Here is a 13,445-nt window from a genome sequence, read left to right on the forward strand (position 1 = left end):
ACAACCCACCCCGCACCCTGTACTCACCCCACCCAGCACCCTGTACTCACCCCACCCAGCACCCTGTACACACATAACCGGCACCCTGTACACACACATCCAGCACACTGTACACACACAGGCGGCATCCTGTACACACCACACCCAGCACCCTGTAATCACCCCACCCATCAACCTTTGGACATCACAACCAGCACCCTGTACACACCCCACCCTACACCCTGTGATCACCCCACCCTGCACCGTGTAAACACCCCACCCAGCACCCTGTAATCACCCCACCCAGCACCCTGTTGTCACCCCACCCAGCACCCTGTAATTACCCCACCCAGCACCCTCTACACACCCCACGCTGCATTCTGTAATCACCCCACCCTGCACCCTCTACAGACCCCACCCAGCACCCTGTAATCACCCCACCCATCAACCTGTGCACATCACACCCAGCACCCTGTAATCACCCCACCCAGCACCCTGTAATCACCCCACCCAGCACCCTTTAATCACCCCACCCATCAACCTGTGCACATCACACCCAGCACCCTGTAATCACCCCACCCCGCACCCTGTACACACCGCACCCAGCACCCTGAACACACCCCACCCAGCACCCTGCACACACCCACCCAGCAGCCTGTACACACCCACCCACCGCCTTGTAATCAACCCACCCAGCACCCTGCACACACCCACCCAGCACCCTGCACACACCCACCCAGCACCCTGCACACACCCACCCACCGCCTTGTAATCAACCCACCCAGCACCCTGCACTCACCCACCCAGTACCGTACACACACCCACCCAGCACCCTGCACACACCCACCCAGCAGCCTGTACACACCCACCCACCACCTTGTAATCAACCCACCCAGCACCCTGCACTCACCCACCCAGTACCGTACACACACCCACCCAGCACCCTGCACACACCCACCCAGTACCCTGCACACACCCACCCAGTACCCTGCACACACCCACCCAGCACCCTGCGCACACCCACCCAGTACCCTGCACACACCCACCCAGCACCCTGCACACACCCACCCACCACCTTGTAATCAACCGACCCAGCACCCTGCACACACCCAACGAGCACCCTGCGCACACGCACCCAGCACCCTGCACACACCCACCCAGCACCCTGCACACACCCAACCAGCACCCTGCACACACCCACCCAACACCTTGCACACACCCACCCACCACCCTGCACACACCCACCCACCACCTTGTAATCAACCCACCCAGCACCCTGCACACACCCACCCAGTACCCTGCACACACCCACCCAGCACCCTGCACACACCCACCCAGCACCCTGCACACACCCACCCAGCACCCTGCACACACCCACCCACTACCTTGTAATCAACCCACCCAGCACCCTGCACTCACCCACCCAGCACCCTGCACACACCCACCGAGCACCCTGCACACACCCACCCAGCACCCTGCACACACCCACCCAGCACCCTGTACACACCCACCCAGTACCCTGCACACACCCACCCAGAACCCTGCACCCACCCACCCAGCACCCTGTACACACCCACCCAGCACCCTGCACACAACCACCCAGCAGCCTGTACACACCCACCCAGCACCCTGCACACACCCCACCTCGCACCTTGTACACACCCCATACAGCACCCTGTGTTCACCCCAGGCTCACCCCACCCAGTAGCCTGTGCACACCCAACATAGCACCTGGTGCACACATGACCCATCACACTGTGCACACCCCATCCAGCACCTTCACACCCCAACCAAGCACCCTGTGCACACCCCACCCAGGACCCTATACACACCCGACCCATCAACGTACACACAACCCACCCCGCACCCTGTGCTCACCCACCCAACAGCCTCTGCTTATCCCACCCAGCACCCTGTACACACCCCTCTCAGCGCCCTGTGCACACCCTACTTTGAACCTTGTACACACCTCACCCAGCACCCTGTGCTCACCCTACCCAGCACCCTGTACTCAACCCACCCAGCACCCTGTACTCACCCCAACCAGCACCCTGTACTCACCCCACCCAGCACCCTGTGCACACACCCAGCACCCTGTGCTGACACCAGCCCAACAGTCTGTTGACAGCACACCCACCATTTTGTACAAACCCCACCCAGCACCCTGCACACATGTACGTACACATCCAGCACCCTGTGCTCACCCACGCAACAGCATGTGCTCACCCCACCCAGAAACCTGTACTCACTCCACCCAGCACCCAGCACACACACCACCCAGCACCCTGTGTTCACCCAGGCTCACCCCATCCAGTAGCCTGTGCAAACCCAACATAGCACCTTGTGCACACATGACCCAGCACACTGTACACACCCCATGCAGCACCTTCACACCCCAACCAAGCACACTGTGCTCACCCCACCCAGCACCCTGTGCACACCCCACCCAGGACCCTATACACACCCGACCCATCAACGTACACACAACCCACCCCGCACCCTGTACTCACCCCACCCAGCACCCTGTACTCACCACACCCAGCACCCTGTACTCACCCACACCCAGCACCCTGTACTCACCCACAGCCAAACTCTATACACACCCCACCCAGCACCCTGTAATCACCCACACCCGGCACCCTGTACTCACCCACACCCGGCACCCTGTACTCACCGACACCCGGCACCCTGTACTCACCCACACCCGGCACCCTGTACTCACCCACACCCGGCACCCTGTACTCACCCACAGCCGGCACCCTGTACTCACCCACACCCAGCACCCTGTACTCACCCACAGCCAGCACCCTGTACACACCCCACCCAGCACCCTGTACCCACCCCACCCAGCACCGTGTACTCACCCCACCCATCAACCTGTGCACATCACACCCAGCACCCTGTACACACCCCACCCAGCACCCTGTACTCACCCCACTCAGCACCCTATACTCTCCCCACCCAGCACCCTGTACACTCCCAACCCAGCACCCTGAATACATTCCCCCCCAGTACCATGTACACTCACAGCCAGCATCCTGTACACACCCCTCCCAGCACCTGTACAAACCCTAATCAGCACCCTGTACATCCACAGCCAGTATCCTGTACTTACCCCACTCAGCAACCTGTACACACGCCACTCAGCACCCTGTACACACACAGCCGGCATCCTGTACACACCACACTTAGCAATCTGTACACACACAGCCTGCATCCGGTTCACAGACCACTCAGCACCCTGTACACACACCACCCTGTACCCTGTACTCATCTCACCCAGCAACCTGTACACACCCCACCAAGCAGCATGTACACTCAGAGCCAGCACCCTGTACATGCCCCACTCAGCACCCTGTACGCACCCCACTCAGCACCCTGTACAGATCCCACCCTATACCCTGTCCACACCCCACTCAGCACCCTGTACACACCCCACTCAGCACCCTGTACACACCCCACTCAGCACCCTGTACACACTACACCCAGCACCCTGTACACACCCCACTCAGCACCCTGTACACACTACACCCAGCACCCAATTCACACCCCACCCAGCACCCTGTACACACACACCCAGCACCCTGTAATCACCCCACCCATCAACCTTTGGACATTACAACCAGCACCCTGTACACACCCCACCCTACACCCTGTAATCACCCCACCCTGCACCCTCTATACACCCCACCCTGCACCCTCTATACACCCCACCCTGCACCATGTAAACACCCCACCCAGCACCCTGTAATCACCCCACCCAGCACCCTGTAGTCACCCCACCCAGCACCCTGTAATCACCCCACCCTGCACCCTCTACAGACCCCACCCTGCACCCTGTAATCACCCCACCCATCAACCTGCGCACATCACACCCAGCACCCTGTAATCACCCCACCCATTAACCTGTGCACATCACACCCAGCACCCTGTACACACCCCACTCAGCACCCTGCACACACCCACCCAGCAGCCTGTACACACCCACCCACCACCTTGTAATCAACCCACCCAGCACCCTGCACACACCCACCCAGCACCCTGCGCACACCCACCCAGTACCCTGCACACACCCACCCAGCACCCTGCACACACCCACCCAGCACCCTGCACACACCCACCCAGCACCCTGCACACACCCACCCAGCACCCTGCACACACCCACCCAGCAGCCTGCACACAACCACCCAGCACCCTGCACACACCCACCCAGCAGCCTGCACACACCCACCCAGCACCCTGCACACACCCACCCAGCACCCTGCACACACCCACCCAGCACCCTGCACACAGCCCACCGAGCATCATGTACGTACACATCCAGCACCCTGTGCTCACCCACGCAACAGCATGTGCTCACCCCACCCAGAAACCTGTACTCACTCCACCCAGCACCCAGCACACACACCACCCAGCACCCTGTGTTCACCCAGGCTCACCCCATCCAGTAGCCTGTGCAAACCCAACATAGCACCTTGTGCACACATGACCCAGCACACTGTACACACCCCATGCAACACCTTCACACCCCAACCAAGCACCCTGTGCTCACCCCACCCAGCACCCTGTGCACACCCCACCCAGGACCCTATACACACCCGACCCATCAACGTACACACAACCCACCCCGCACCCTGTACTCACCCCACCCAGCACCCTGTACTCACCCCAACCAGCACCCTGTACTCACCCCACCCAGCACCCTGTACTCACCCCACCCAGCACCCTGTACTCACCCCACCCAGCACCCTGTGCACATACCTACTGCAGCCTGAGCTCTCTGCACACAGCACTGAGCACACACCCCACCCAGCAACATCTGCACACCCCACCCAGCACTCTGTGCAATCCCCTCCCAGCACCCTGTACACAGCCCACAGAGCATCATGTACATTCATATCCAGCACCCTGTACTCACCCCTCAGCCTGTGCTCCCCCAAACCATCACCCTGTACACACCCAACCCAGCACCCTGAATACATTCCCCCCCAGCACCATGTACACTCACAGCCAGCATCCTGTACACACCCCTCCCAGCACCTGTACAAACCCTAATCAGCACCCTGTACATCCACAGCCAGTATCCTGTACTTACCCCACTCAGCAACCTGTACACACGCCACTCAGCACCCTGTACACACACAGCCGGCATCCTGTCCACACCACACTTAGCATTCTGTACACACACAGCCTGCATCCGGTTCATAGACCACTCAGCACCCTGTACACACACCACCCTGTACCCTGTACTCATCTCACCCAGCACGCACCCCACCCAGCAACCTGTACACACCCCACCAAGCAGCATGTACACCCAGAGCCAGCACCCTGTACATGCCCCACTCAGCACCCTGTACGCACCCCACTCAGCACCCTGTACACACACATCCAGCACCCTGTCCACACCCCACCCTGTACACACACAGGCGGCATCCTGTACACACCACACGCAGCATCCTGTACACATCCCACCCAGCACCTTGTGCACAACCCACCCAGCACCCTGTACCCACCGCACCCATCAGCCTGTGCACACCCAACCCAGCACCCTGTGCACACACAACCGGCATCCTGTACACACCCTACCCTGCATCCTATACCCACTGGAGAGATCAGCTTGTGCACACCCCACTCAGCACCTTGTACACACCCCACCCTCCACCATGTACCCACTCCACACAGCACCCTGTATACACACACACCGTGCACCCTGTGTACACCCCACGCAGCAGCTTGTGCACACCCCAACCAACAACCTGTACACACCCAGCACCCTGTACACACCCCACCCAGCACCGTGTACACACTCCACTCAGCACCCTGAAAACATCCAGCATCTTGTACACACCTCACCCAGCACGCTGTACACACTCCACCCATCACCCTGTACACACACAGCCAGCATCTTGTACACACCCCACTCAGCACCCTGTACACACCCCACCCAGCACGCTGTACACACTCCACCCATCACCCTGTACACACACAGCCAGCATCTTGTACACACCCCACCCATCACCCTGTACACACACAGCCAGCATCTTGTACACACCCCACTCATCACGCTGTACACACCCCACCCATCACGCTGTACACACCCCACCCATCACGCTGTACACACCCCACCCATCACGCTGTACACACCCCACCCATCACGCTGTACACACCCCTCCCATCACCCTGTACACACCCCACCAATCACCCTGTACACACACAGCAGGCATCATTTATACACCCCACACCGGACCCTGTACACACCCCACACCGCACCCTGTACACACATCACTCAGCACCCTGTACACACCCCGCTCAGCACCCTGTACACACCCCACTCAGCACCCTGTACACACTCAACTCATCACGGTGTACACACACATCCGGCATCCTGTACACACCGAATTCAGAACTCTGTACAGATCCGACCCAGCTGCCTGTGCTTACCCCACCAGCCCCCTCTACACACCCCACCCAGCACCCTGTACACACCCCACCCAGCACCCTGTACACACCCCACCCAGCACCCTGTACACACCCCACCCAGCACCCTGTAGACACCCCGCTCAGCACCCTGTACAAAACCCACTCAGCACCCTGTTCACACCCCACTCAGCACTGTGTACACAATTCGCTCAGCAAACTGTACACACCCCACCCAGCACCCTGTACACTCCCCACCCAGCACCCTGTACACACCCCACCCAGCACCCTGTACACACCCCACCCTGCACCCTGTACACACCCCACCCAGCACCCTGTACACAGCCCACCCAGCACCGTGTACGCACACAGCAGGCATAATATAAACACCCCACTCTGGACCCTGTACATACCCCACACCGCACGCTGTACCCACCCAACACCGCAGGCTGTACACATCCCACCCAGCACCGTGTACACACCCCACCGAGCAACCCGTACCCACCGCACCCATCAGCCTGTGCACACCCCACTCAGCATCCTGTACCCACATAGCCAGCACCCTGTACGCACCCCACACAGCACCCTGTACACACACAGCAGGGACCCTGTACACACCCCACTCCGCACCCTGTATACACCCCACAACGCACCCTGTATATACCCCACACCACACCCTGTATACACCCCACACCACACCCTGTAAACACCCCACACCGCACCCTGTAGAAACCCCATTCAGCACCCTGAATACATCCAACCCCAGCACCTTGTACACATCCCACCCAGCACCTTATGCACAACCCATCCAGCACCCTGCTATCACTACACCCAGCACCCTGTACCCACTGCACCCATCAGCCTGTGCACACCCCACTCAGCACCCTGTACACACACAGCCAGCATCCTGTACACACCCCACTAAGCACCCTGTACACACCCTACCCTGCACCCTGTACAAACAGGACCGATCAGCCTGTGCACACCCCACTCAGCACCATGAACACACCTCACCCAGCACCCTGAGCACTACCCATCTAGAACCCTGTCCCCACTCCACCCAGCACCCTGTACACACACAGCCGGCATCCTGTACTCACCCCACCCAGCACCCTGAGCACTACCCATCTAGAACCCTGTCTCCACTCCACCCAGCACCCTGTGCACACACGACCAATTGCCTGTGCACACCCCACCCAGCACCCTGTACACACCCCACCCAGCACCCTGTACACACCCCACTCAGCACCCTGTACACACCCCACCCAGCACCCTGTGCACACCCCACTCAGCACCCTGTACACACCCCACCCAGCACCCTGTACACACCCCACCCAGCACCCCGTACCCGCCGCACCCATCAGCCTGTGCACACCCCACCCAGCAACCTGTACACACCCCACCCAGCACCCTGTGCACACCCCACTCAGCACCCTGTACACACCCCACCCAGCACCCTGTGCACACCCCACTCAGCACCATGAACACACCTCACCCAGCACCCTGAGCACTACCCATCTAGAACCCTGTCCCTACTCCACCCAGCACCCTGTACACACACAGCCGGCATCCTGTAGACACCCCACTCAGCCCCCTGTACACACACAGCCAGCATTCTGTACACACCCTACTCAGCACCCTGTACACACCCCATTCAGCACCCTGTACACACCCCACACATCACCCTGTACACACACAGCCAGCATTCTGTACACACCCCACTCAGCACCCTGTACACACCCCACTCAGCACCCTGTACACACCCCACCCCGCACGCTGTACACACCCCACCCAACACCCTGTACACCTATAGCCAGCTTCCTGCACACACCCATTCAGCACCGTGTACACACACAGCACGCATCATTTACACACCCCACTCCGGACCCTGTATACACCCCACACTGTACACACCCCACTCAGCACCCTGTACACACACCACTCAGCACCCTGTACACAACCCACCCAGCACCTTATACACACCCAACCCATCACCCTGCACACTCAGCATGCTGTACACACCCCACTCGGCACCCTGTACACACAGGCGGCATCCGGTACACATGCAACTCAGCACCCTGTTCAAACATAGCCGGCATCCTGTACACACCCCAGTCAGCACCCTGTGCACATACAGCCGGCATCCTTTACACATCCCACACAGCACCCTGTACACACCACACCCAACATCCTGTAAACATCCTACTCAGCACCCTGTATACACACACACCTGGCACCCTGTGCACACCCCACCCAGCAACCTGTATACACCCAGCAACCTGTACACACTCCACTCAGCACCCTGAAAACACACATCCAGCATCTTGTACACACCCCACTCAGCACCCTGTACACACCTCATTCAGCATCCTCTACACAACTCACCCAGCACCCTGTACACACCACACTCTGCACCCTGTACACACCCCACACCACACGCTGTGCACACCCAACACCGCAGGCTGTACACACCCCACCCAGCACCTTGTGCACAACCCACCCAGCACCCTGTGCACACACGACCAATTGCCTGTGCACACCACACCCAGCACCCTGTACGCACCCAGCCAGCACCCCGTACCCGCCGCACACATCAGCCTGTGCACACCCTAACTAGCACCCTGTGCACACTACACTCAGCACCCTGTACACACACAGCCAGCATCCTGTACACACCCCATCCAGCACTGTCTACACACACAGCAGGCACTCTGTACACACCCCACTCCGCACCCTGTACACACCCCACCAGCACCCTCTACACACCCCACCCAGCACCCTGTAGACACCCCACTCAGCACGCTGTACAATTTCAGCCAGCTTCCTATACACACCCCACTCAGCACCCTTTAAACAACCCATTCAGCACCCTGTACACACCCCACCCAGCACCGTGTACGCACACAGCAGGAACCCTGTACACACCCCACTCCGCACCCTGTACGTACCCAACACCGCACCCTGTGCACACCCAACACCGCAGGCTGTACACACCCCACCCAGCACCCTGTACACACACAGCAGGAACCCTGTACACACCCCACTCCGCACCCTGTACATACCCAACACCGCACCCTGTGCACATCCAACTCAGCACCCTGTATACACCCCACCCAACACCCTGTATACATCCCACCCAACACCCTGTATACACCCCACACCGCACCCTGTATACACCCCACACCGCACATTGTACACACCCCACTCAGTGTGCAGTACATACCCCACTCAGCACTATGTACACATCCCACTCAGCACCCTGTGCATTCCCCACCCAGCATCCTGTACACACCCCACCCAGCATCCTGTACAAACCCCAATCTGCACCCTGTACACACCCCACCCATCACCCTGTACACACACAGCCAGCACACTGTACACACACAGCCAGCGTCCTTTACACACCCCACTCAGCACCCTATATACACCCCACTCAGCACCCTGTACACACCCCACTCAGCACCCTGAATACTTCCACGCCCAGTACCTTGTACACATTCCACCCAGCACCTTGTGCACAACCCACCCAGCACCCTGCTATCACTACACCCAGCACCCTATACACACGCTACTCAGCACCCTGTACACACCCTACTCAGCACCCTGTACTCACTGCACCCATCACCCTGTGCACACCCCACTCAGCACCCTGTACACACCCCACCCAGCACCCTGTACACACACAACCGGCATCCTGTCCACACCCCACCCAACATCCTGTACAAACCCCACCCAGTGCCCTGTATACACACACACCCGGCACCCTGTGCACACCCCACCCAGCAGCTTGTGCACACCCCAACCAACAACCTGTACACACCCAGCAATCTGTACACACCCCACCCAGCAACGTGTACACACTCCACTCAGCACCCTGAAAACACACATCCAGCATCTTGTACATACCCCACCCAGTGCCCTGTACACACCCCGCCCTGCACCCTGTACATACACAGCCAGCATCCTGTACACACCCCACTCAGCCCCCTCTACACACACAGCCAGCATCCTGTACACACGCTACTCAGCACCCTGTACACACGCTACTCAGTACCCTGTACACACGCTACTCAGCACCCTGTATACAGCACTACTCAGCACCCTGTACACACGCTACTCAGCACCCTGTACACACGCTACTCAGCACCCTGTACACACCCTACTCAGCACCCTGTACACACCCCACTTAGCCCCCTGTACACACGCTACTCAGCACCCTGTACACACGCTACTCAGCACCCTGTACACACGCTACTCAGCACCCTGTACACACCCTACTCAGCACCCTGTACACACCCCACTCAGCACCCTGTACCTACACAGCCAGCATCCTGTACACACCCTACACAGCACCCTGTACCTACACAGCCAGCATCCTGTACACACCCCACCCATCACCCTGTACACACACAGAGCCAGCATCCTGTACACAACCCACTCAGTACCCTGTACACACCACATTCAGCACCCTGTACACACCCCACCCATCACCCTGTACACACAGCCAGCATCCTGTACGTACCCTACTCAGCACGCTGTACACACCCCACTTAGCACCCTGTACATACACAGCCAGCATCCTGTACACACCCTACTCAGCACCCTGTACACACCCCACCCATCACCCTATACACACATCCAGCATCCTGTACATACCCTACTCAGCACGCTGTACACACCCTACTCAGCACCCTGTGCACACCCCACCCATCACCCTGTACACACAGCCAGCATCCTGTACACACCCCACCCTGCACGCTGTACAGACTCCACCCATCACCCTGTACACACAGCCAGCTTCCTGCACACACCCCATTCAGCACCGTGTACACACACAGCAGACATCATTTACACACCCCACTCCAGACCCTGTACACACCCCACACCGCACGCTGCACACACCCCACACCGCACCGTGTACACACCCAACCCAGCACCCTGTACACACCACGCTCCGCACCCTGTATACACCCCACACCGCTCCCTGTATACACCCCACACCGCTCCCTGTATACACCCCACACCGCTCCCTGTATACACCCCACACCGCACCCTGTATACACCCCACACCGCTCCCTGTATACACCCCACACCGCTCCCTGTATACACCCCACACCGCACCCTGTACACACCCCACACCGCTCCCTGTATACACCCCACACCGCACCCTGTACACACCCCACACCGCGCCCTGTACACACCCCACTCAGCACCCTGTGCACTCCCCACCCAGCACCCTGTTCACAGGCCCCCAGCACCCTGTACACACCCCACCCAGCACCCTGAATACATCCACGCCCAGCACCTTGTACACATTCCACCCAGCACCTTGTGCACAACCCACCCAGCACCCTGCTATCACTACACCCAGCACCCTATACACACGCTACTCAGCACCCTGTACACACCCTACTCAGCACCCTGTACACAACCCACTCAGCACCCTGTACACACAGCCAGCATCCTGTACACACCATACACAGCACCCTGTACACTCCCCACCCATCACCCTGTACACACACAGAGCCAGCATCCTGTACACAACCCACTCAGCACCCTGTACACACAGCCAGCATCCTGTACATACCCTACTCAGCACGCTGTACACACCCCACTTAGCACCCTGTACATACACAGCCATCATCCTGTACACACCCTACTCAGCACCCTGTACACACCCCACCCATCACCCTGTACACACAGCCAGCATCCTGTACATACCCTACTCAGCACGCTGTACACACCCCACTTAGCACCCTGTACATACACAGCCAGCATCCTGTACACACCCTACTCAGCACCCTGTACACACCCCATTCAGCACCCTGTACACACCCCACCCATCACCCTGTACACACAGCCAGCATCCTGTACACACCCCACTCAACACCCTGTACACACCCCACCCTGCACGCTGTACAGACTCCACCCATCACCCTGTATACACACACAGCCAGCTTCCTGCACACACCCCATTCAGCACCGTGTACACACACAGCAGACATCATTTACACACCCCACACCACACCGTGTACACACCCAACCCAGCACTCTGTGCACACACGACCAATTGCCTGTGCACACCACACCCAGCACCCTGTATACACTCCACAACGCTCCCTGTATACACCCCACACCGCACCCTGTACACACCCCACACCGCGCCCTGTGCACTCCCCACCCAGCACCCTGAATACATCCATGCCCAGCACCTTGTACACGTTCCACCCAGCACCTTGTGCACAACCCACCCAGCGCCCTGTACACACCCCACCCAGCACCCTGTACCCACTGCACCCATCAGCCTGTGCACACCCAACCCAGCACCCTGTGCACACCCCACTCAGCACCCTGTACACACACAGCCAGCATCCTGTACACACCCCACTAAGCACCCTGTACACACCCTACCCTGCACCCTGTACAAACAGGATCGATCAGCCTGTGCACACCCCACTCAGCAGCCTGTACACACCACACCCAGCACCCCATACCCGCCGCACCCATCAGCCTGTGCACACCCTAACTAGCACCATGTGCACACAGCCGACATCTGGTACACATGCCACTCAGCACCCTGTACACACCCCATCCAGCACACTGTGCACACCCCACTCAGCACCATGAACACACCTCACCCAGCACCCTGAGCACTACCTATCCAGAACCCTGTCCCCACTCCAACCAACAACCTGTACACGCACAGCTGGCATCCAGCACACCCCCCAGTCAGCACCCTGTACACACCCCACTCAGCACCCTGTACACACAGGCGGCATCCGGTACACATGCAACTCAGCACCCTGTTCAAACATAGCCGGCATCCTGTACAAACCCCACTCAGCACCCTTTAAACAACCCATTCAGCACCCTGTACGCACACAGCAGGCATTATTTACACACCCCACTCTGGACCCTGTACACACCCCATACCACACGCTGTGCACACCCAACACCGCAGGCTGTACACACCCCACCCAGCACCCTGTACACACCCCACCCAGCACCCTGTACCCACACAGCCAGCATCCTGTACATACCCAACACGG

Source organism: Cetorhinus maximus, chromosome 13, assembly GCF_964194155.1.
Source record: "Cetorhinus maximus chromosome 13, sCetMax3.hap1.1, whole genome shotgun sequence".
NCBI lineage: Eukaryota > Metazoa > Chordata > Chondrichthyes > Lamniformes > Cetorhinidae > Cetorhinus > Cetorhinus maximus.